We start from the raw sequence: 26,606 nt of genomic DNA, 5'->3' as shown, positions 1-26,606 counted from the left end.
TTTTATGCCAGTGTGTCTTTGTATGTGCTCTCTCATTCTCCCCACCCCCTCTTGGCCCCATTTCCCCTTTTTTCTATCTGGGCAGTTGTTACTTATCTTCTAAGCCTCAGTGCAAGCCTGTTTACTTCAGGAAGACTTTTTTGAAACCGTATGTAACTGAACACCTCTTCTCAGTCCTCCTAACGTCCCTCCATTGCCTCTGCCATGGCCCCTACATAGTTTAGTGTTGGTTTACTTGCCTCATAGATTGTAGGCATGTGTGGTAGATTGTGGGGTTTAATGTTTGTATCCCCAAAGAACACACAGTGTCTGGCCCTTTGTGGGTGCTCATTAAACAAAAATGAATGAAGCCCAGTCATTTCTACCTCTATAAACTCACGGTGAGCTCAGGCCCTCATCATCTCTACCTGGACAGCCGTAATTACTTCCAAGCTGATTTTCCTGATTTCAGTCTCCATCCTGGTTAATTTGTCTCTCAGCTCTGATCCTGCCATTTTCCTCCATAAAGGTCCACGACTCCCCAATTCTGATATGACCCCTCGGGAGAGCAGGAGCCTATTGAAAGCTGGGATTATTGTATTGTGCCTATAAATAGTGTGGAGGCAGAAAATTGGTTGAGAGACACTAGCCTGTAAAATAAAATCCAGACTCTTCAGCATGGTTCCAAAATGCCATGTGACCTGGTTTCTCTTCTAACCTCTAAACAGCCTCACCAGCCATTCTAGACTTTCACACTTTCACCTCAACCAAAATGCTCTGGATTCTCCTGCATTTGTGTCTTTGCTAAGATGGCATCTTAAGAAGTCTTGAATAGCTTTCTTTCACTCAATCTTTATCCTTCAAGATCCATCCAAAAGGCCACTTCCTCTGAGAAACCTTTCTTGACTCTCCCCATGTCCCCAGCACATTATGAGTCCTGTCACTTCTCCATTTAAGTTCCAAACCCCTATTTTAGTGACTGCATTTTATATTTGTGCCACTCTGCATCATGTAATAGAGCGAGGTGTTGATATCACGCTCCTTCACTTGGGTATAAAATCCTTAATGAAGATGGGCGGCAGTTATCTTGTTCATTTGTTGCATTATGCCTGCCCACTCCCTCTCTAGCCCCAAGCACCTAGTACTGCTCTTGACTGTCAGTATTTGTGGATCTGATTTACATTTTTCTCAGTAAAAGTCACCCTTCTCCTACAGCCACAGTTACTGGCACTCCCCATCCTCCCCATCTGTGAACGCTAATTCTCAGTCTCTTCCTTCTTTTCTTCCCACAGTTGACCCTCAGCCTTATCTCACCTCAAATCCCCAAATTCTTCACATTTCCTTCCACCAGAACTTTCCTTTGCTGGGAAAGAAACATTCTGCCCTAATCTCTTTTGGAAACATTATCATCTGAGCATACTCAAGACTTCTCTCATCTCATTCCGCTCTGTGTTTCAGACCCCACATCTCTTTCCTTTAGAGGCCAGCCATACCCTGCAGACCCTGCCTTCACATTTTAAGTCATTAATGCCTCTTGATTTCTGCCTCCCACCCCCATGGAACACCTTCATCATCTCTTTTTTTTTTTTTTTTTACCTCTTGCCTCTTTAAAAATTTTGATCCTCCATCCATTCTTGTGTTGTCTTCCCAAGGCAAGAACAGGAAACAGATTCCTCTTCTCTGACTAAAAGACCTTGCTCTGCTTTTTAAAGCCCTGGTTCCAGCATTCCAGTCTCCTTCACCAGAACTCAAGTGTGATTTCTGCCTTTAATCACATTTATTTTATTGCATCCATAAAACAATAAAATATTTCAATGCACACACTATGCAAACAGTTGGCAGCAGCCAGCTATCACTTGTAAAGATAAAAACTGGGTCCAGAGCTATTTGATGAGGTGGGTTTGGGTTGCAGAGGACATTTCTCCTGTGCTTTTTTCTCACACTCACCATCTTCCTGAGGGTCCCTCTGTTGCTTCAGCTTTTTCCAATTTGCTTTTACATTGTGCTTCTCTCCATTTGGATTTTAATTGGGCCTTCCTTTCTCTTTCAGTCTCTCTAAATTGCTTCTGCCTTGCACATCTCAGTCTGCACTGGCAAGAATTGTCTCAGGTCTCTTCTCTGCAGTCCATTCATGTGGTCCATTTACTGCCATTTGTCTGCAGAGGGAATACAGCATGGAGATCAAGGTCCTGGCTGGGGCATCAGCTTGCATTTGGATGCTCTGCTCTGCCACTTTCTAGTTGCACAATTACAGGCAAGTCATTTAACATCTTTGAGCCCCAATTTCCTCATCCGTAAAGCAGGGATAACAGGAGTACTTGGCTCATAATGAACATATTATGTTAGCTGTCATTATCATTGACTCTTTGGCTCCAACTAGGTTATGAAACATGGGTCTTTCTCCTAGCATTTGCATAACTATGGAGCTTCTTATTCATCCCCTGCCCCACCATTTTTTACACAGGTGAGTGTGTATTTGGCAAAGGGTATCTCTGGGAAAGAAAAAGACAATAGGTTGTACAACCATCCCCAACCTGAACCTTTTGACCCAAGGACTCAGGGGTCGGGGAGGTTTCTGGGCCTCTCCATAAGCTTTGAAGCCACCCAGGATGCCTTTGGAATTTGTGCCTGATTTGCTAATATCCCCTGAGAGTATAGTGGGGCATCTTAGTACCCACAAGCAGCAGGATTGGGGGTGGGTTGGAAAGATCCAGAACTCTTCCCATTGTGTGAGGTGTCACCAGTCCTCCAGGAATAAACAGAGCTCTAATTTCCAGGGGAACCCCATAATCTATTAAAGCCTTCAGAACTGTGTCCAGAATAAGCACAAATCTGGGACAACAAGCACCCCTCAGCCAATTTCCCAAGGACCAGGATGCTAGGAAAAAGAACACTTCAGAAGGTTGGGTGACCTGGGCATGTTAACTGTGTCACTCTAGGAAAGTCCCTCTCTGGACCTTGTTTCTTGATCCGTGGAGGAGAGAGCTGGCTCTAAGAGGTCACTGAATTAGCTGATATTAAGTTCGCGTCCATCATGAGTATTTTATGATTCTACAAAGCAATTCTTCCTCAGCCAGCCCAGTCATGTGCCCACAGGCATAGGCATCCACACTTACCCTGGATTTTCCAGTACAGCAATGACTTCAAGTATTTTCTTTAATTCTCAAAGCATGAACACAATTTTTACTTCAGAAAATACTGCCAATTCGAGAGTGGCTCCTACTCATTGACAATAACCTTGGGGGCTCTGCTTGCATGTATTCTGTCGCAGCCCTCTAGGCCAGTGCTTGGCAGAATGCTGTCACCCCACCCACACTCTCATCCCCAGCAGTTGGTCAAGCCTAGCTTGGGAGCAAAGCTTTTTATTCATTTAGCCAGTACTTGTATGGCACTTACAGTATACCTGGCACTGTTCTAAGACTGTGAAAATATCAATTCATTTAATGTTCATAACCATATGGGGTAAGAATTTTTGTTAGTATTCCTATTTTATAAATAGGAAACTGAGGCACAGAGAGGTTAAGGAAGTGGCCCAGGTCACACAGCCAGTGAGTACCCAAGCCAGGAATCCTGCTCTTAACCCTACATTAAGCTGCTGCGGTCAGCTCCAGGCACACGGCGGGAGCAGTGGGTATTACTGGACACCCAGCTCTGGCTCATGGTCTATGTTTCTTCCCATCTTTGCCTTCTCCAATTCCTAAGAGCCTGTCATTGAGACAGTGAATCTCTTAGCTGATCTTCAGGCTTCAACCTCTAAGTGGCTGTGGTGTAATGGAAGTTGCTCTGTTCTTACAGTCAAGAGAAGACCCAGTCTTACGTGGGCCACATCCTCACTCTCCTTTTTACTGGTCCTGTGACTTCCAATACCCATCATCTGCCTTCACTAGCCCATTTTAAAATTAGGCTATTAGTACCTGCTCAGCAACAGAGGGAAAATCAGCTGAGACCACAGATGGCAAAGTGCCTTGAAAATTACAAAGTGAAATACAAATTAAGGGATAATCATCAGCATCCGGCACCTTGTGTGTTCTGGTCGTTTATTACACAGTTGCTGAATTGATCACAGACAAGAAGCAAAACGACAATGAGGACAGCGTGATGGTGCAGGAACATGTCCAGTGGGCAGCGGCAGCCCAGCCAGGTTCTCAATCGAGGAAACTCAACTTCTATTTTCCTAAGCCCATGCACCTTTCAAATGACCTGCTCTAAACAGGCATGTTTTCCTCAAAGAAGCTCAGAAGCCTGATGCTCTGGAACTCACGTGTGTATCCTGTAGAGCCAGGTGACGAATCGGGCCCAACCATAGGCCTGGGCTCTGGGGACAGGTGGCAGAGGGGCTGCTGCGTGGAGTTAGGAGGGAGGTCTGTGTCTACTGGAGGCAGCAATTCCCTCCAGTTGTCCTGTGAGCTTGGTGACAAGGATCAAAATTGGTGCCAGCCAGAGCCAAGTTCTAGCTAAATCTAAATAAGAGACTTAAAATACCTACCTGTTTTTATCCCTGAAAACAGAAACTTGCAATCAGTAACCCCTGATCCCATCTCATCCTGGTGGTCCTGACTGATTACGATAAGCAGCTCCCCAGCCACAGCCGGGGAGAGCTGATGCCACCAGCTTTGTTGTGGCTCTCAGTTCCAGTGCTGCTTAACTCCATTGACTTGAGGAATTAGGGAGCCTCCAAATATGAGCAATGTCCCCTTTTCAATGAAAGAAAATTTTTTTAAATAAACAGATCCTGCTGGCTTAGAGGAATCCCTGTGAGCTTCCAGGAACCACCATTCCCCAAATCGCATTCATTTTCAGCAGGGGAGCCTAGCCTGCATGCAATACTGGCGACTTGTTTAGCCACCATCTGGTCTGTTTAAAGTTAGCAGCAGCGGGCCCATGGGGGTAGCGAGGGCTACTGAGAAACGGTCTGTGGCCGAGAGGGAGAAAACATCACCATACGTATATTCAAAGAAGAGAAAGTGTGGGCTTGAGGTGAGAAATGTAGAGTCAGCATCATTGAATCCCCAAATATTTTCATAGGGGGTTGAAAGCAAAAAAATTCACCAAAAACTCCCCACAGGCCCAAACAAAGCCACAGTGTGTTCCAATGCCCCGCCACTCTGGTGAGCACACCCAGCACGTCTGTTACAGTCAGGCTGGAACGCAGCGTGGAAGGCACTTCCCATAAACAAAGGCACGCAGAGTGCATTGGCTTCCTCCTGCTCCCAGCCTCCTCCTCTTCCCCTCTCTGCAGAACTGGGAGGTCAAACAACTGCTTAACCTTTTGTGTTAATTAACATTTTGGCTCCCTTTTGCAAACTAGGAGCCAGAGATAAACGAGACATAAATCGGTCATTGGAACTCATGAAGCAAAGCTTTCAAGCAGGCCGTGGGCTGCTCTGTGCCCCACCCACCCCCCCACCCACCCCCAAAGCTGGATCTGTGCAAACTGAGGCTGGGGCTTATCCTGCCTCCAGGGCTGCATGGCTTGGCTGTAGGGAGAACACAGCACGGCTCTGCCTATCCGAGCCCAAAGCGAGGGGCTGTAGTTCTTGGCAGACGGTGTTCAGTGTGTAGGATGGTGGAAGCTCAGAATTCTAACCCACAGCCAAACCGTGGGAAGAGAATTGCATGCCCGTTCAGACCCTTGCTTCCTCTCCTAGACTTTGCTTACTAAGAGAGAGCCCTCTCATTCCATTCTAGCTTCCTGTTTATTTTCTGTAGCTTCCTCCAAACCCTCGAAGTTCAGTTCGGTTTCCTCTTGCCTTCCCTCACTTTCTCACCATCCCTGGGAGCCCCTCATGTTCTCTCACCTCTGGACTTGGAACTCTGAATGACATGGCTCTCGTCTGAGCCTTACAGATCGCCTCTTGGTGTCTCTGGTTGTCTCCTTTGCTACTTACATCTTACTGCAGGTGGAGGAAAACAATTTGCTTCATGATGCTTTGCCCTCCTTTCCCCACAACAGCTGCTACTGTGTAAGGTCCATGATGGCAGCGACTTAACAGAATGTCTTATTAACATACCTGCCACAGCCTATCAGATATCAAATTTTTTTTAAAAGTCAAATACCTCGTTCAATCAAGTGTTATCTATCCACATTCTCTCCCTCTCTTAAGGCCAAGCCTGGATTCGCATCCATGCGTTCCCAGCCGTGATCCAACCAGCAGCCATCTCTCACTTTCCTGTCTGCGTTATTCTTTGCCTCTTTGTTGCATCTTTGTCTCAAAGGCTCTTGTAGGTGTAGGGGTCCTAAGAGATCTTCTTTCCACCTCTCCAGCAACCCACAGACTCCAGGGGAGCTGGTCCTCCAGCTGCCGCTTTGTTATTTGTGACTCCATAAAGTAAGGAATTTTGTTGTGATAACTGTTTTCTGTGTGTGTAGAAATGTTGTTTTCTTCAGAAGACTGTGTGGCAGTGATTGTCAATCCATAGCATGCGCAAGTATCACCTGGATGCTCATTAAAACAGATTCCAGCTGCCACCCACAGAGATTTTAAGAGATCCTTGGTCTGGAGTGAAGCCTAGGAACTCAGGTTGGAGGAGCACATTTTGAGAAAGTCACCCTCAAGCCACTCTGTATAGACCAGGTCTTAAACTGCTTCTATGTCATCCCTGGTGCCAGAGCTGAGCTTGGGGAAGGTGGCTGCTCCTCAGAGCCACCAGCTGATTGATTAAAATGGAGTGGGAGTCCCATCCAAGCTGGTCTTCTGAACCAGCCTATCTTCCACTGCAGGGTTAAGAACTTTCACCTGGGCACCCCCCAAATTAAGGGACCTCCATAAAACACATCAGGAAAATCCCTCAGATTCCAAGCTAATTGACAGAGATTCCAGGGATAGTTAGTAAATACTCCTCCCTTCTCTACTGAGAATCAGCAAGAACAATAGTTGGCTCTCAGCCTACCCAGCAAATATCATTCCATCAGAGTTCTCTGTAACTTTTCAGTCTCTTGCTACAACATCTATGAGAATAGAATTTCTCTAAAATAGAATTCCAAGACTAAAAGAGAAAATCTTAATACCTGGAAGCACACCATTCAGATGTTTTGAGTTAATTTGGCATGGTTGAAAGAACTTTCACATTTGCAAAAATATCAGTTCCTTGTTAGCCTCTGAAGAGCTGAAATATAACTCTGTTTTCAAACTCTAATGAATTTGGCATGAACACCATTTCTCAAAATCATTGTGATTTTTGGAAGACTTAAAAAAAAAAAAAAAAGGAGTGCGAACTAATGTAATAACAGATTTCAGAACCCAGGCTGCTGGAACTAAAATGATGTTAGACATCAACTAGTCCAGACCCAACTTTTAAAACTGAGGAAACTAAGGCTCTATCTTATACTCCTATGTAACAAAAGAACAATGAAAACCACAGTTCCCAAAGGCTGCTTTATCCCAGGTAGGGAGTTTAAGCAAAATACAAATGAAGTGCCATAGGACAATATAACTTAAAGTACTTTTAGTGGGGCAAGATGGTCTATGAACGCAAGGTGTTTATTGAGAGTGAGAGAGCAGAGACAATAATAGATGAGGAGACAGCACACGGGTTCAGTGTCCTATCTTGGTCACACAGAAACCTCAAGACCCAGGGCAAATCATGACTCAGCTTCAGGGTCTTCATCTGTAAAATCAAGGTAAATCTGCAAAAACAGCATGGGCTGTTTTAAGGATCAAGTGAAGCAACGTGTGTGAAAGCACATTAATTGCAAACTCTCAAATTCTATTATCTCAGCGATATAACAACACACAAGGAGCTGCGTCCAGATGGTCCACTTAGAGTGAAGTCTTTGGGTCCCTGTACTTTGCTTCCTTCTGCCCAATTGTCAAAGTCTAAATCCATTTTTCGATCCTTGTTTTTATCGCCTTTTTGTCTTCTCTGATCTCACCCTGCCCCTAAAAAAGCACCCCTTGGCCCAGTGATGTCCATTTCCAGTCTGGATCCAGAAGAGCAGAAGTACAAGCCCATTTCTTCCATGTTTGTCTCCCAACACCTACACAGTTCCCTGACCTACAACAATTCCTCAGCGTTTATCAAATTGTACTGAAGGGAATAGAACAGAATGGAAAGAAATGGAATTGAGTTCCATAAAAGTGAATTCAACCCATTCCCTCCCTAAACTCTGGTCTACCTTAAAGAAAAAATCTAACTAGGAGGGTCTTATCCGATGAGATACAGATTTAAAAAAGGTGAGTTCTACCTATTGTCAGAGAGTGGGAAAGACTTTTTCTTTTTTTATAAAACTGTGCTCTTCCCAGCCTTACTGTCTACTTTGCCCAGTAGAAAATGGTCCTGTTTCTGACAGGAGGAATCGTATAGGTCTTCAACGTGGGAGGATGGTGCTGATTTGCCACAAGATTTTATCTGCAAACTCTCATTATGGGCAAAATTATTATTATGTCTCTTTGGTGGTTCTGAGGTTTTTCTAAGAACCATGATGAGGAGACTCCTAGAAAAGGAAGACAGTAACTCAAAGTAATCATTTTTCTGGTTTGCTTTTATTGTCTAGTCTAGAAATGGTAGCTCTTGCCACATTCCCATCTGTGGGTCCAGTTAACTTTCCCCAAAAGGAGGTCCTCAATACAAAGCACAGCAAAATTTCCAACAGCAGGTACAAGACACTGAATACGTCTGAGTCAAAGATGTTACAAAATGTATGAATGCCACAAAGATTTGTCAGCTTTGCGGGTTAGACTGTGTTTACCACAGCAAAGGCCAGGTATGAGGGAGTTGTCTCTCCTTGGAGATCTCAAGTCTTGGCTTATGGGGTAAGCTCCCCCATCTTTAGGAATTCATGGAATGTTCCAGAATGTTGTGGGATGCCCTGCATGCAGGCACTCCTCTTGGCCTCCTTGGGGTGAAATCTTCCTTCTGTCCCAAAGGAGCATCCTCAACATTCACACAATCTCTCACCTTCTCCATCCAAGAGAGAATGAGGCCCCATTAGGAAAGAAAGACTAAGCTACTATCTGAAAACACATTAGCAAACATTTTTATTTTACCCAAGAGACAATCAGAAGCCACTAGAAGACAGAAGAGTGACACCTAAAGAAGGTAGTTTTGGCTAGTCTGTGATGACTGGAGCCATCTACGTCTTCTTAATAGCATTGGATATGCATCCAGAGCATTAGAGTTGACAAAATTATTTTCACAGGCATTATCTCATTTGATCCTGGCACCCTGTGAGATACGGGGATTGCTGCCCTCATTTTAGAGATGAGGGAACTGATGCTCAGAGATGGTCTTCAGATCAGTGCTCTTCACCACAACCTGACCCTCCCAATCCTCCAGCAATTACGGTAGAGCAAGTAGCCTATAAATACTGATAAATCAGGTCAGCTGATTGGCTGTCCCCCAGCAACACCAGGAAGGAAGGAAAGAAACCCTGAGCACCTTTGTGTCAGGTGGGAGCTTGGTATTTCCTCTACATTTTCTCACTAATTCCCTCTACTCAGACTTCCTGGGTTCAAATCCAGGCTCCAACACTTGTTAGCAGTGTGGCCTTTTAGGCAAGTCGTATGCTCAGTCTGTGCCTCAGTCTCCTCACAGGTAAAGTGAAGATAATGATATGCCTTCCTTATAGTGTTATTGTGAGGTTTAAATGAAGTAATCCACCAAAACAGAGCACTGCGCTAAGAAAGAACTCATTGCATATTACCTATTATTCTCATTGTTATTTCCCTCATTTTACACATCAAGGAAGAAGGCTCATAAAGATTAAGTGGGAATGTTGCAGAGATTGGAACCTAAGTTTGACTCCAAAGACCTTACTTTTTTGCTGCCTGTGGGAACAATTCTACTTCCCTGCTCTCTGCTCTTTTTCTGCCTCCTGGACCTTTCCTCCTTGGTAGGCAGCCCATTGCCCATTGGAATGTTTCTGATCTGCATCAGAATTATCTGAGACACTCCACATAGGGCCAGAATCAAAATTTCTGGAGCTGAGGCCCAGGACTCTGCATTTTCACAAGCAGCCTATTTGATTCTTTTGCACCTGATGAGGTCAAGAGTCACTGACCCAGACTGACCACTGCAGTGGCTGTCACTGCCCAGCCCACCTCAGCTCCCTCTTCACCCAAGAAGTGCCCCAAATCTATCTTGCTATATACCCTCCCTCCCCTGCACATCCCCATCTGCTCTTTCATGATTAGCAATGCAAGGTGACTTGCCGTTCCAATCCACTTTGAATAATGGCTTACGGAAGTAATGGGTCCTTTTGCCTGAGAGTCAGGCAGGCTCATCAGAGCAGGTGGGAGGTAGAAAGGCCAGGAGGAGAGGCAGAGAGTTGGACCACATTCCTTCCATGCACAAGACCCACCATGCACAAAGATATAACAACTATCCACTAGAAAACCTCAAACTGTACAGGGTCAAGCCTACAAAAATGAGATAACACAGCAGAGCAGGCCAGTGTAAAGAGGAGAAGCTAAATCAGTGTTTGTATTTGAGTTTTATCTTATCTCACGAGCACAGCAGATCCCTTCCAGAGAGGAGGCTGTGTCATTCACCGTTTGCTTTCACTTAATCCGGGTTTGGAAATAATGTCAATTGCTCCACCCTCAACCCATGAGTCCCCAAGCAGCTTTACCAGATGCCCCTCTGAGGTTGCTAAGACTGAACCAGAGACTGTAACCCCAAGGCAAACAACATTTCTGGTTTTCTTATCTTAACGATTTTTTTTTGCCCAAATTTCTTCTTAAAGTGGGCTTAATCTCTGGTTATGTAAACAGCTGAAGATATCCTAATTCCTCAGAGAGTATTCAAGATCTGTACTTGAGTGGGGGAGGGGGTGGAGAAGAATGGCAGGAAAACAAGTATTAATTATTAAACACTTAGAAGATTTTCAAAATCACATACCATTTGGCACTTTTCCTCTCCAAGTTCTCTATCCCCATTAAAAGCAGGGAAAGCCAGCCTTCTTACTATGACAAATTTGCTTAATCAATGTTTTCTCTCTCCTGAAGAGGGAAGGGTTTCCATGGACTGGTTTTAAAACACATGTCCTATGGGTGGCCACTCTTGCTCTGAAGGGGAATGCAGTTGCCCTACCCGCATTGATTTGCTGCAATTTCTTATTTTATGCACCAAACTCAGAACCACTTAACAAAAGGCAATATGCAAATACATGTAAATAAAATGTAAACCAACCATACAGTCCAGAATCCCGGGAACATTTTTATGACAGGACAAAAACACTGCTCTCAGCTTTATTTTGCTTGCTGGAGTTTGGGGTAGAGGAGCAGTCAGGTTCTGGGTGCCGAAGGAGATGCGAGGTAATAGAAACAAGGAAGTTCCTGCTGTGCTTTACCATTCACAAAGGGGTAGATCTGGATTTAATCACCATATTTTCCACATTATTGAATTTCTGGAACAGAGTCAATGTTACTATTACAACTTTTTGTCACCCAATGATTCAAATACTGGGTGTTCTGATTTAGGGCTTGGAAATCCAGTCATTGCGATTATATGTGGCTCAGATCCCAGGTGGGGACGGCCCAGGTGAGTCATGCCCGCTCTTTGACCGTTGGGGAGTCACCTAACGTCAGAGGCAGAATCACCCTCAGATACCATTCTAGTCCGACTCTCTCATTTTACAGATGGGCAAACTGAGGCCCAATGGTCCAGTGTCACTGCGATCCAATGAGTTGGTGGCTACACAGAAGTAAGAATGTGGGTCCCGTGAGTCTTGGTCCAGGAAGTGCTGTGTTGCTTTTTAAGAGTTTACAAAGAATAGACAAGACATGAACATGTTTTTTAAAGTTTTCATCACCTTAAAAGGGAGAGAGACAAAAGAGATAAAGGGAAAGAAGAAAGCTATGTCTAATAGCGGGGCGAGGGGCAAAGTGGTCTGAGCTCAAACTCTGAGATGAGACACAGCAGGGATCAGCCAGTTGGTTGCTGTGTGGCCTTGGCACTTCACCTAACCTTGCTGGGCCTTCACCTTCATCTTTAAAACAGAGATAATAGTGCCGACTTCGTGGGTTTGTGTAAGGATTAAAGGAGGTAATGCACAGGTCCTGGCACACACAAAACGCTTAACAAATGTTGGCTCTTATCATAACCCCAGTGCAGATATCCAAGGACTTGAATAGATGGCCAAGGCGTCAGTCCTGGGGGGTCTGTCCTTAAGCCAAATTTCCTTCCTTCCAGTTCCCCTTTTCCGGCCCAGGACCCTGGCTGCCCAAACCCTTCCTTCCATCCCTCCAAAGAAAAGACAATCATGACAAGTTTAGTACTCAGCTCCACGTATCTTTCCAGAGGGGTGGCTAGGTACTGAGGAGAAATGAAATTGTGAAAGAACGTGGGATAAAGGGTACAGGTAAGAAAATGAGAACGGGAAAGGAAGGCAAGCTATTAACAGGATTCCTTGAATCTGTCATCACAACCCTGGATAATCTAACAGAGCCTTTGAAAGTATAGACAATGTGAGAGACAATCGCCAGCATGCCGGTCCTCCATGTAAGTTACACTGGTGACAAAATGAATGTCCATCACTTTTCTCTCACTTTGCATAAGTCATTAAACACCCTGGGTTAGTGCAAAAGTTTGTTTTTTTCCCCCTGAGACCATTAAAACCACGTCCCTTAAAAGCTGGTTTAAGTGGCATTCTAATCACTGGCTGCTCGGTTACTGTACAAGGATCATTAATATTTATAAAGATGACCCTGATTCAACAAAGAAAGATCAAATAATACTCAACACAGTTTTCACAAGAAATACATTCGATCACGTTCTGCGTCTCTGAAAATCAGGCATACATCTTTCATGCGTGTGAACCAGAACTCTCTATTTTTTGGCTATATCTGAAAACACAATTCACTCTCTGAACTCCAGAACTGCAGCTTTCCTTCCGAGTCCCCATTTATCTTCTTACGAAATATGTGCCCCAAAGCACAACAGGATAACGTTTTCTCAAGACAATATTTGTTTTGCAGCGTCTCCCTGATACTGGACACCACCCAGCTGTTGGAGACCCTGGAGGCCGAGTCTGAGGCTCCGACATTGCAATTCAAACCCCAAAGCACAGCGGATCGTCGTCCTGCTTTCAGAGAAGTCATTAGCTTCATTGTTTCTTTGCTGGACACTGTAGCCGACCCCACTGGAGATAAGAAGAAACAGAATGTCTTCTGTCTTCCCTAGGACAGCTGCATCAGCATATATTTTCCAATTAAAGCTTTTAAGTATTTGACTTATACATTTATGAACACCCCCAGTGGACTGTTCGGATTTGGTTTAATCTCCAAGAAAACTGGCATTAAAATAGACCTTTTCCCAGCAATAATAATCTCATTTACGATAAATTATTCTATTCTCAGTACCTTTGAGACACATGAGAGCTTTTATGTAATAAAGAAGCCATTTATTTCCGAATATTTTAATGCATGTTTCCATATTTTTCTCATTTTTAATGCAAGGGCCATACATGGTATTGTAAGAGAATGTCTTTAAAAGCAAATTTATGGCAAATGTTCCAGTGAAATGGACGGCAGCCTGCGCCGTTGCAGAACTATCCTGCCAAAAGGAGCAGGGCAGAGATGTTCTAATTCTCATTTATGTGCATAAAAGAGTAACCTTTACAGAGAAAGACGATGTTACTGGGTAAATTGATAAGCTATGGGAGACCTTGATTCAATTTGGGCTCCATCCTTTGCTTTGCTGTATGCACTTAGTTAGTGCTATGTCTCCTATGCCACGGCTGAGATAGAACAGAAAGGCACAGACGCTGGGGAAGGCCATGAGGACTGCGGAGGAAGAGAGAGTTAAGTCAGAGCCTTAATGTGTTAACTGGAAAGGGAGGCTGTTTTGAAAGGGCAGAGAATCAAGCAGCAGATAGAAGATCTTTGCTAGAAGTTTAACTATTTTGATTTTCTAAACTGTCACTTCAAAGCTGCTCATCTGGATGCCGTCTATCTGAAAAGCCGCCATGATGGTGGTTCTTGATTGGGAAGGTAACAGTCTGGCAACGGGGACAGTGTCAGAATCAAAATGTACATATCCCTGCTTCTGTGATTTTAATTTAGGCTAGACTCTTGAGGCAGAAAAACATTTTGAGCAATCTCCTCAGATAGGTAATTCTGATATGCTTCCTAATTAAAAGCCACTGCGCTGGTATGAGATCTAACCTCAATCATATGGACTGACAAGAAAATGCATCCTTGACATGAGCAATACAGCACTTTTGGGATAAGAAATCAACTCTCATGGATGGCTTACTGATGTTCTTTTGATAAAATTTTCTGGACATTAATACTGTCCATCAGTAAGAGTAAGCTATTGTCTGTGGGTCAAGCTGGTCCAAAGTCATGCTCTGGATGAACCACAATAGGGCTGGGTGAAGAGTCTATTGAGCAGGGGTTTAATTTTAATTCTGGACAGATGAGCTATGGCTTGGGGATGTCACTTACACTATTCTAAATATTGCATCGAGGTGTCTCAACTTCCTTCCAGGCACCTAGAAAAGGGAGAACAAATACAATAAGAGGGAAAGGATAAGTCAGTATAAAGATGATTTAGTAAAAGCGAAAACTAGAAGAATAGAGTAACGCACCCACTGTACTCCTACTATGTGCCAGGCACTGGGTTATAAGCTCCCACTGTTGGAAGGGAGAACTGTCATAGAAAATGTCTGAGAATACTGGGGTCATGGGGACTTATGGCTCACATCTGCTCTGTCTATTATGGTAGCCAGTAGCCATGTGTGGCTCCTGAGCACTTGAAATGTGGCCAGTGCAAATTAAGATGTGCTGTAAGTGTAAACGACATACCTGATTTTAAAGATTTAGTACAAATAAAAAGAACATAAATGATCTTATTAATAATTTTTATATTGCATATATGTTGATCTGATAATATTTTGAATATTGGGTTAAATCAGAATTAATTCACCTCTTTCTTTTTACCTTATTTAAGTGTGTGACCATTAGTAAACCTAAAATGACATAAGTGAGGTTGCCTTTGTGGCTCTCGTTATACTTCTGTTGGGAAGCACTGGCTCAGACTGTTAACAAAACTCATCTCTGTCCTCTCAAAGGGGAAGCAAAGACCTCTGATTTAAGATGATAATCCATGGTTTCCCAGGGCCTCACAAAGGTTCCCAGCTCTTCACACGGAATGAGCCCCTGAGTTGCTGAATTGAAGTAGAAGCCCTTTGAATCCACTGGTGTTACACCAATGACACAGGCTTTGACCCGGGGCTGCAGAGAAGATCTCAGTCTTATCTCCAAATGGGCAGAAGAGCTGAGTCCCTGGGGAACAAAGAGAGTGGTGACATAAAAGTGTGAGCACTCAAAAACCATGTGCAATGGCTGGGGGTGAGGGGTGGCGCTGAAATGGAGATGAAAGAGAGAGGACTGGTGATGTCAGGAAGCAAAAGGGAATCTGTCTGCACTTTCCAACCTTGAGATTTCAAAAACTGAACAGGAATTTTGTGAACAGTAAAATCTGATATTCACCACAACTTACAGAGTGCCCATTACTGTATTAAGTGTTTACGTGCATCAGCTCCTCGAATCCTATGAAAAAACCTATTAGACATGACTAGTATCCCACGGTACAGATATGGAAACCAAACCTTGAAGAGCTTAATAACTTCCTAAGTTTTCACATGTAAGGGCTGGAGCTGGGGCTTAAAGCTGAAGGGTCTAGGTCTGCCTGTGTAGACTATGCTCTACACCATCACACAGCTCAAAACACAACGACTCTGGTCTCAGGAGGCTGTGGGCGCCAGGGGGTGACAATAAGGGATGGGGATGGGTCCCAACCAAATTCCCTAGAGTCATTTTCAGAACAGTCCTGGGAGAGGGGAGCACAAAGAGAGCGGATTAAGGCAGCTGGCTGGGCATTGAGAATCCACATTGGGCTGACTGGGCAAGAAATTTGGGTATAACATAGCTACTGAGGGTATGGACTCTGGAGGCCAACTGCCTGGGTTTGAATCCCAGTTCGACCACTTCCTAACTCTGCATCTGAAGGCACACTTTCCCCAGCTATCAAACTGGTTGATTCTAGTAGCCGCCTCAAAGAGTTGTGAGAATTAAATGAGATGCAAGCAAAGTGCTTAGTAGGCATACATAGTGAGCCCGCAAATACATATTGGCTGTTATTACAGTAAAGAGTCATAAGATAAAGCTCTAAAGTCTGGCCCCCCATCACCCTCATCGCTGTCTGCCCCCCACAGGGATGGTGAATCAGCATGTTTAGACTCTGTGAAATGTAGAAGTCCTCCTGAGCAAGGCAGCTTTGCCCTGAGGCAGAAGGGAAGAGGTACAAGGGAAAAATGCTATAACCTTGGGTCTTCTTCCTCAGGACATGAGAGAATGTTGAGATACTTGAGGCCATCTCCTGGATGCTTATCAGTGCAAGTCAGGATCAGTTTGACCTCTCTTTACCCAGAGAAAAGAAAGAGTCCTTTGCCCTGAGTGGGGAAGCATCTTTCTAGGGAAAAGGGCTCCCCAGGTCCTCCAGGATGCCACACAGTGGGCACAGCACCAGTGGACTGGCGTTACAGAGTGGATCAGCAGTTTACCCAAGAACTGCCTACATTGGATGCCAGCCAGGTGTGCTGGTCCAGCACAAAGGGTAGAGGCAGAATTGAAGAGCTTCTGTTCATAGTGGTCAAGAAACGGCATGGCCACCGCCGGCCACAGAGGAGGAAGAACACTAGGAGCTTCTGGAGGCTTCTTGAGTAAAAACTCCTTTTATTTACAATTCATCCATCCCCCTTTCCCAGTCTCTGGAAGGGATATTTAGAAACTAGAGATACTAAAGTGTGGTTTTCTAGATTTGGGGCATCTCCTAGGCTGTGTTCCTCTGAAGCTCAGGCCAAGAAAACCACAGGAAGGGAAATTTTATTGTGGCCAATGGAAGCCAAGGGAGCATTGCAGAATGAGGGAGTTGCCTGTTTCATAGCATTACAGAGGAATCAGGTGGGGGTTCACTTTGGGTTGGAACTAAGGAGAAAGGGAGTTTAGGGCCAGATCTTGAAAGGCCAGCTCACCTTCCTTCCTGTTTCTCTATCAAAGATTACATGTTGCAGGCAGCCTAGACTCTGAGCAGAGAAAGCAGGCCCCTGAATATTACTGGCAAGAATTGTAACCTCCTATCAAGGAAGAGATTCTCTATCACAACAGGGATTCTCAAATCAGTCAAAGACTTGGAATGGTTTCCTGATAAATTAGATGTAATCAATTATGGTGACTTCTTTTGGGAATGTTACATGTCTTGTCTTTCTCTTTGCTTACTTTGGATTGCCACTGAGGTCAAGTGCAAAGTTGTTGATCTCATCCCAACAGCCCAGAATACACGAGCAGATCTGTAGCCCAGGACACAGCACACAAATGACCAGATGCAAACTGTGGTGCAAAGTGAACCAAACAGTTGAGGAGACACAATCTGGCCACAATCTTTAGGCATTAGAAAGCGATATATATTTTTTTAAGTGACATTTTAAAAAGAGATATGACAACACAAAATGTTGAAGCAACTTTAACTCTCATACATTGCTGGTGGGAATGTAAATAAATACGACCACTTTAGAAAACTGTTTGGCAATATCTCCTAAGGTTGAACGTATAAATACCTATGCTCCAACAATTCCACTCCTATGAATATACCAACAGAAATATATACACATGTGCCTCAAGACACATGTATAAGAGTGCTCACAGCCACACTCTCCAAAAAAAGCAATGTATGGACACCTCTTCTGCACAACTTCAGAATCCGCATGGTCCCACCTTTGCCATCACAATTAATTTCATACAGTCTTTGGCTTCTTGCATGTGCAATCAGTAATGCCTTGCCTGGGGCCTGCACTAAGTACATCAGACTTCCCGTAATGCAGCTTCTCTGATTTGGGACTCCCCTGGAAAACTCATGCATGCATGACCTGGAAGAGCAGGAGAATTTATGCTGGTGAGCCCGTCCTTGGCCAATGGGAGGCGGGAGCCAATGGTCAATGGGTAAATGTTTCCACTTCTGTTCTTCCTGGTGAACAGCTCTAACATGCGTTTCACATGGCACCTTATAAGATGCTGGCATGACTGAACACCAGTAAACTTTAGTAGTAGTTAACAACACAGCGTATATTGGCCTCCCTTATTCTCCCATTTCCCCTTCCCTGCACACCTGCTCCCGGGGAAAACATTCCCAAATGAAGTGTCAGCAGACAGACCTCTGCCTCAGGCTCTCCTTTTGGGAGAAACCAAGCCAAGATAGCTCAGTTTAGAAACCACCCAGTAGTAGAATGAATAAATAAATTGTGGAATATTCATAGAAAGAACTATTGAATTCATCCATTCCAAAAAATGGATGGATCTCACAAATATGATGTTGAATCAAAGAAGCTAGATATAAAAGAGCATATACTCTACATTCCATTTATAGAAAGTTCAAAAGCAAGCAAAACAAAATCATAGTGTTAGAGGTCGGGAGAGTGGTCACCTTTGGGAAGGAGGAAGGGGCAGTAACTGGGAGAAGCTATGAGGGGACTTGCGAATATACTGTCAATATTCTCTTTCTTGAGCTAGAGATTGCTAAGTGGTGCTTACTTTATCATAATTCCTTGATCTGGGCTTTTGGGTTTTGCACGTTTTTGTTATACGTTAATAAAAAATGTTTTAAAAGAGCTTAAAATCAAGAGACTGTGATGACCTATCCTCTTCCCTTACTTGATAATAATGTACAAGGTAGCTTGAGGAAGACCACCATTTATGTCCATTGCCTATTATAGAAGATATTATAGAAGATTCAGTTCCTTCCCCAGCCGAGCAGTAACATAAACAAGTGAAAACACAGCAGGACTGTGTTTTTCTGAATGGGGTGGGTTCTCTTTAGTTCCAGCCAGGGTTGTGGTGGTAAACTGGCACTCCAAAAAAAAAAAAACAAAGCAAATAAGCAAGTAAGAGAAGGAGGGAGGGAAAGATGAAGGGAAGGAGGCGGGGAGAGGAAAGGAAGGAAGGGAGGAAGGGAGGAGAAAGGGAAGGAGAAATAAAATCCCTAATTTGTAGCTGGGCCAACATCTGTGGCGTAAATAATCCCACTGCGGCTGATTTCAGGCTATCAACTGTTTAACAATTGGCCCACACACTTCTGAACACTTTATAATTGGCTCTTATGAGCCAGTCTGAGCTGGCTGCAGCACACCACTGGCTCTAGCCAATAGTTGCCATGTGTGAAAATGATTCCACTGTGTCCCCATCTTGGAATTTTTAAAAAAAAGCCAGAAATCTGGATTTGTAAGTGAAAACTCATGATTTTTAAATGATATCAACTAGCTCGAATTTTTCAAAAACACTTTACAAACCAAGAAAAAGAAAACACATCTGCAAATTAGATTTGGCTCATAAAATGCCAGTCTTTGATTTCTGGTCTACAGACCAAATCTTTTTTGTTCTTCTGTTTTTGATGAGGAAGATTAGCCCTGAGCTAATATCTATTGCCAATCTTCCTCTTTTTTTCCTTGAGGAAGATTAGCCCTTAGCTAACATCTGTGCCAAACTTCCTCCACTTTATTTGTGGGTTGCTGCCACAGCATGGCTGATGAGTGGTGTAGGTCCATGCCTGGGATCTGAACCCAGGAACCCAGGCTGCCAAAGCAGAATGCACTGAACTTAACCACTATGCCACGGGGCTGGCCCCCATGACCAAATCTTTCAAGGACAGCTTCTCAGCCTCCCAGTTGAAGCATAGTCTTTTGGATCCATAGAGTGGAGGACTCACTCTGAGTGGCTGTATGGTGCAGTGAATGGAGACTTATCTGGAGATTGGGAAAACTGGGTTCTAGTCCCAATTTTACTATTGAAGTTGCTTTACTTATCTGGGCCTTTGTTTCCTCATCTGTATTAGGATGACTTTTGAAGACATTCTTCTCACATAAGCACTCCTAGGTTTATATAATAAGCATGAAAGTACATGAAGCTATCGTTTGGGGATGGACAAAGTTCACAACATGGCAGGGATAATTCAGAAGTGCCACGTCATTGGACAGACATCTCAGGCTTGAAGGTCACTGCTTTCTCTCCTTCCACTCCTGTCACTTAATAAGGAGAAGGAGAGGCTTTCTCTAGGCCATCAGTCTAATGACGGCCATTGGCCTGCTGGGGCAGTCCAGTCCTGATCTCCGTAGTCCTCAGACCTCTTGATTTCTGGCAGAGAACAGATCCACTCCCTTTTGAAAGGAAACAGTGTAGCAGACAGATTTCAGGTTTGGAGTTTGTCAGACCTGGGCTTGTATTGTACCTCTGCCACTTGTTAACTAGGGACTTCAACCTCACTTTTTCCTCATATGAGTTCCTACCTCACAGGGATTGTGACGTGAACCATCAGCTATTTAAAGTTTCTAACACAGTCTCTGGAACATAGTGTCAAATAAATGTTAACTGCCATTATCATCATTATGATTTATCAAAGTGTCTATTTAGAGGTGTTGTACAGCCAGCAGCCCAGAGATTCATTAAAATTTAATCTTAGGTCTCCTTGTGTTTCATTTGGTCTCCTTTACTCTGTTATTTTAGAGATTCAGCCAAAGCTAATATTTCTGCAAGATCCAGACAGGTCTGGGCACAGATATTCTGATCTAATCCAAATTCACGGGCTCAAGAATGCTCACAGAGAGATGCTGCTATGTATTCTGCGGAGAAAATTCACATAGCAGGAGGAAAAAGATTCAGACTCTGGATATCTGAGGAAGCAATTAGGTAGCTTAATCTGTGCTATTAATTTATTTTAAAATAAGATGTATAAATTCCCTAAAGACAGGACCAGTAATTATATCAGATCTTGAGACAAAGGGAAAAATTGGTCATAGTGTTCCTGTTTTTACTTAAAATTTTGATATTCTGTTCATTAATGAGTTTTTCATTAATCTTAATTTTTAAAATATTGCATTAAGATGTCATCTTAATCACTGAATTTTTCATCACCCCTTCAAATTTTGTACTTCTTCACCTCGTCCCAGCCCTGCTCACAGAGGCCCCTAAGCCAACAGACACTTAGTAGAAGACTTTTTTATGTTTTTGAGAATCTCTAGTTGAATTCCATCAAGAAAATGACTCAAGCCTCCTCATATAATGAGGCAGTTTTTTTGTGGAGAAAGCACTGAACTAAAAGTCAGAAAGCCTGGTTTTAGTTTTAATTTTAATCTGGGTATACTAAATTGCTTGAGTATATTACTAGATTTCTCTAAGATCCTGTTTCTTTGACTTTAAAATAAAGGTAAGCACAAATATACTTTTTTGGCATGGTTGGAACACCTAAATGCTTCCTTAAGTATTACATTAAAATATTCATTTTGACTACTGAGTTTTTTGGCATCCTTTATATATTCAAGGAGTGTTAGTAAGAGTTCTTGGTTGCAAACAACAGAATTCACTGTGGCTACCTCTACCGCATTCACTGGACTACAGTGTTCTTACACAGAACATCAGGGAGGGCTAGATAATTAGGCTCAGAGGCTCTTAGCTAGGACCAATGTTCTAATTATTGCTCCAGGGGAGACTGCTGTTACAGCTCTGCGGGGGAACTGCCCCTGGGACCACCGCAACCTCTGCCTCTGCAGACCAGGTGTCTCTCTGTCACCCTCATCAGAAATCTCCTACCCAGCTCTCCTGGCTCTGCCAGCTCTCCTCCTGATCAAAGGCTTACTTGGGTGTGTCGGAGGAGGCTGGGCCCAGGCCTCGAACCAGCTGCAAAGGAATTTGGGAAAATTAGTTTTTGGCCCCTTCCTGGGGAAATGGGATCATAAATCTGGAAATTTTCAAACCGAGGAAGGGTACTGGGAAAGTGCTGAGCAGCCAGATGGCATGACAGACGTCTACTGCAAAGACGTGGTTTTTGCAGGCCAAGGCAGCCTTCACGGCATACGTGCAAACACGAGGGAAGAGACTAAATATACACTGGGAAAATCACCTCTCTGTTCCCTGAAGTCACACTCATACTTGAAGCCACCCCTTTTCCTGCCTCGCCTGGAAGCAAAAGTGTTTATGAGAATGCAGACTGAGATGCTCACTCCTGGTTCATTCACTTCAACCCTGATTCCCCCACATCCTTACCGTAATCTGGTAAGAACGTGACTGCCCTGCCCTGCGGGATGTGCTCTGGACTCATTAAGTCTGAAAATGCTTGGGGAATGCATCTGCGAAGGCCTACAGTCAGCTGTCATCATGGTCAGCTTTCAGACACTCTCAGGCTGCAAAATATTTTCGAGTTCTAAAATCCTGGCCCTAGCCCATCCCTTTATGTTCATCTTACCTCGAGTGGCTAGATTCTCTATAGAAGACGCAAATACTCAAAATGAATGTCCTGTCTGCCTCCTTTTTAGAGATTACCTGGGCCCAGGCACCAGCACAAGGAGGTGTGCTATGAAATGAAACAGTGAATTCCCCAGGAGCGTTTCCTCCTTTGAACTGATCTGACTTAAGCTCTTTGAAGATTTTCTCTTCCTCCAGCTTCTGAAGATGGTCTGCTGGACTCAGAGGCAAGGACTTTTCATTGGCATAATTATTATCTTAACTAATATGGACTTCTTGGGCCCTGCTCTCATTTGAAATTTGTGGCTGCCTGATGTGTGTGTGTGTGTGTGTGTGTCCGCGTGCACAGTTGATTTGCTCCTTCTTTTATATTGTGAATTGTTTGACATTGAGGACCAGGACTCATCCCGGCCTCCCCCACAACAATGTACCAAAAAAAAAGAAAAAACAAAGGATAGTTAATGAATGTTGCTTTTGAAATAACTTCTATTTTAATGCAAAGATCTTCCTGTGCTCCTTTCTTGCATCATAAATTAGTTGGCTTTTCCACAGAAACAATGTCATAATTGGTGATTATATCCCAAGGGTAACATCATAAATGCCTGCTTAATCAATAATATTGTTGAAAATTGTTTATTGCAAAGGAAAGAAATAACAAAACTCCTTTTTCTATACTACTACGTAAACAAAACACAAAAACAATAAGGACCCTGTAGACATGAAGTTCTGGCAAACCAGAAGATGCCAACATTGGTTCTTTGTTTAATCTAATTTCATTCCAAACACCAAGTAATTAAATCTCTAGAACTATTCTTAGGTTTATTAGACTTAATACAACTTGTCTTTTGGCTCAAAAATGGAACCAGGAAAGAAGAAGGAAGAATACTTTTCAAAAAAGGTAAATGGGCAAGAGTTGGAAGAAAGAGGGAAGAAGATTAAAGTGCATGTCTTACCATGAGAAAGAAATTTGCCAGCATGGGATTAATAGAAGTAGAAGAGTTGAGTGTTATGTGCTCCCCATAAAGCTAGCAGGCGGCCACTCATGGAAGGCCTTATAGAACATGGTAAAATGGGAAGAACATAGGTGTGGAATGCTGCGATTTATATTCTTCAAAGGATCACTCTGGATGCTGTGTTTGTTGGGTGTCAAGAGTGGAAGGTGAGCAGTGGACTGGGGCGGTAGCAGAGGAGGTGGTGAGAAGTGGTTCATATTCTGGATATATTTTGAAGGCAGAACCATCAAGATTAGCTGATGGTTGGTGGAACCTTCAGACCAGTGGGTTGGTTAACTACAGAAGAGTAGAAGGTAAAGTAAGGAGGAAGCTCTTTGGCTGGGGTATATGAAAAATGTGGATGTTGGGAGTTCTTAATTCAGGGACCTATTGTCCTGTGTCGACTCCCAGTGGCCTAACTGCAGCAGGTGGATGGAGGGAGCACCTGGACTCTGGATTAGACTCATCCACTGGCACAAAGAGAGAGAATGTTCATTGCTGTAGATTTTCTTTCTTTTTTTCTTTCTTTTTTTTTTGAGGAAGATTACCTCTGAGCTAACATCTACTGCCAATCCTCCTCTTTTTGCTGAGGAAGGCTGGCCCTGAGCTAACATCCAGCTCATCTTCCTCTACTTTACATGTGGATGCCTACCACAGCATGGCTTGTCATGTGGTGCCAAGTCTGCACCCGGGATCCAAACCAGCTAACCCTGGGCCGCCGAAGCGGAACGTGCGCACTTAACCTCTGTGCCACCAGGTTGGCCCCAATATACTAGAGTATGCTTTTTGTACACCTCACTTGCCTTTCTCACTGAAAATTCTGTAAATTCTTTGAGCATGAGTCTTGTCACTCATCTTTACATTGGCCATAGCACTTGGCACAGACTTGATAATCAAGAAGTGACAAAAGAAAGAATGAATACGTTTCCCCAAGGGAGAGAGCACAAAGATAGAAGTGCAAAGGGCCAAGGACTTAGGTAGTTTGGTAGGGGTAGAAGAAAAGAGAATTCAGAGGAAAAGACGGAGAAGGAGCAGTTGTGGAAAGAGCAGATACAGAAGGAGACAGTGTGAAGGAAGGGAAGAGAGGCCACGAATCAACAAGCGGTCACTAAGGTGAGTCTCTGCCCTGATGGGGTCGCTGGATATCAATGATAGGACACTGGGTAGTGAAACTAAGGCCAATTAGTAGGAGCCTAACAATGTGATGCAGGGAATGTGATCTTGCCCAAGTTAGCTGTAACTTTGTCTATATTACTGTTTATCTGCAGTTGTTAACTGGCCATTCAAGGCATCTCCATTTCTCAGGGTTCAGTGCAGGACACAATTCACTCTTAACTATTTCAGGCTGGAAATGCTGCAGGAGCAGAAGTTAGGGGGCTGCTACTGGACTTGAGGTGTTTTTGTTTGTTGGTTGGTTTGGTTTGGTGAGGAAGATTCACTCTGAGCTAACATCCATGCCAATCTTCCTCTATTTTGTCTGTGGGATGCCTCCACAGCATGGCTGATGACTAGAGTAGGTCCGCACCTGGGATCTGAACCTGCGAACCTGGGCCACCAAAGTGGAGCATGTGGAACTTTAACCACTAGGCCATGGGGCCAGCCCCTAGACTTGAGGTTTTAAGATCAAACCGTCAGTAGCATCCAGAGAGCAAGCTGCTGCTGCTGCTTTGTGGTTGCCACTACTGCTGCCTCAACTACCTCACCGCATGAAGGTGGAACCTGGAGGCCAGCTGTTGCAACACTCCCATCTGTTGGATTGACTTGTTGGCCACGACAGCCAACGAGTCCGCCTTCCAAACCCAGTGCAAGGGCAGCTCCCTGGTGGAGTCTAATTCTCAAGCAGAGCTCTAGCTGCAAGGAGGCCTCAGAAAGGTCGTTTTCAGCTCCCCAACATCTCCAAATAAAATGAAGATAGAATAGAGGCTGAGAGTGCTCATCCAAATATGTGCCACAGCATCCTAAGTGATCAGCTGAGGAATGACAGCCACTGCCATGCCACCGTCCCTTTGAGTGGAAGCTGGGTGTGCTTGGGGGCTGCTAACACAAATGCTCTTCTCCAGCAAGCTTTGCCTATCTCCCTCCTCCAACTTCAGAATTGGTGTCTCCCGCCTTTGCAATTCCACAGCTCTTTAATTTTTTTTTTCTTAAAATATTAATAATATTCTCCTGTGTTTTACTGTTAATTGGGTATACATTGTTCTACACCAGATTACACATTTCCCAAACATATAAAGACTTGTGTCTCAGTCCATTCAGGCTACTATAACAAAACTACCATAAAGTGGGTGGCTTAAAAACAACAGAAATTTATTTCTCATAGTTCTGGGAAACTGAAGATCATGGGGCTGGCCGATTCCATGTCTGGTGGGAGTCGGGTTCCCCATTGACAGCTGTCTTCTCACTGTGTCCTCACACGGCGAAAGGGACAAGGGAGCTCTCTGGGGTCTCTTTTATAAGGGCACTAATCCCATTCATGAGGCTCTGTTCACATGACTTACTCATCCCCCAATAGCCCCACCTCCTGATACCATCACCTTGGGGGTTAGGTTTCAACATATGAATTTTGGGGGAACACAAACACTCAGATGATTTCAGTTTGGAATGGAGTTTAGTTATAGACAGTGTTGTATTATCACTATTACTATTATCTCAGTTTATCTCATTTCTAGATCCCAGCCCTTCTGTGGGTGCTCAGTCTTGGCTTGCTAAATGGATGAGTGGATTCGCAATGCTCTGTCTTTATAGATAGTAACTCCTCCTCCCAGCATCCCCTCCTCTTCTCCCCAGTCCACACACGCACACAGAGCCCTCACACACACTCAAAGACCTTTTTCACCCCATTTCTCTTACCCTCAGGTACATGTTTTTGGGAAAATAAAAAGGAGCGATACTTTCCAAAAAAACAAGGACATCTATGTTAATGAAATAAGATGCTTAATTTTGTCTGGGTGACCAAAAGCTATCAGACCACACTGACCTCTGGGAGTGACAGACTAAGTCGCTGGGGCGTTGACTAGTTGAGTGGGATTTGTAGCCACGCAGCCTGTTGCCTAACTCTGTATTCTGGGGAATATTGCTGAAGATGAATGAGGGGTTTATTAAGATCAACATCCACTCCCTTGTCCCACTCAAGACCTTGATTTGGCTGCCAGTATTTCTCAAATTAGTTTACGACTGAGTTACTATTAACATACCCTATAAAGCTGGGTACCGTATGCTGAAAACTCTACAAAAACTTGATAGCCTGAAGTTCAATTATATTGGACAGACATTCTTTCCTTTAGCTTCACCTAAGACAGTCTTCCACGTGGTGAGGGGGGGCAGGGGGACCCTTGCGGAGCAGCAACCAGCTCTTCTGTTGGGTAACTGGGTGTTGGTGCCAGGATCTTCGCACAGCTGCTCTTGA

At 44.0% G+C, this 26,606-nt stretch overlaps 1 long non-coding RNA gene across 2 annotated transcripts in view; it reads right to left on the bottom strand.

Annotated features, from left to right (window-relative positions):
- The window catches only part of LOC139077832 (uncharacterized), a 216,045-nt gene that overhangs the window by 86,043 nt on the left and 103,396 nt on the right, over positions 1-26,606 (bottom strand). The window contains exon 6 of one of the 2 annotated variants that reach the window (XR_011530370.1): positions 1,734-2,135. The exons of the other annotated variant lie outside the window; for it this stretch is intronic. This is a non-coding gene — a long non-coding RNA (uncharacterized lncRNA). Of the gene's footprint in view, positions 1-1,733; positions 2,136-26,606 lie in introns of those variants that run through there. 2 annotated transcript variants of the gene reach the window in all.

The sequence above is a fragment of the Equus przewalskii genome, chromosome 20 (genome assembly GCF_037783145.1).
Source record: "Equus przewalskii isolate Varuska chromosome 20, EquPr2, whole genome shotgun sequence".
NCBI lineage: Eukaryota > Metazoa > Chordata > Mammalia > Perissodactyla > Equidae > Equus > Equus przewalskii.
The sequence above is the reverse complement of the archived record's forward strand: the minus strand, read 5'-3'. Positions and strand labels throughout refer to the sequence as shown.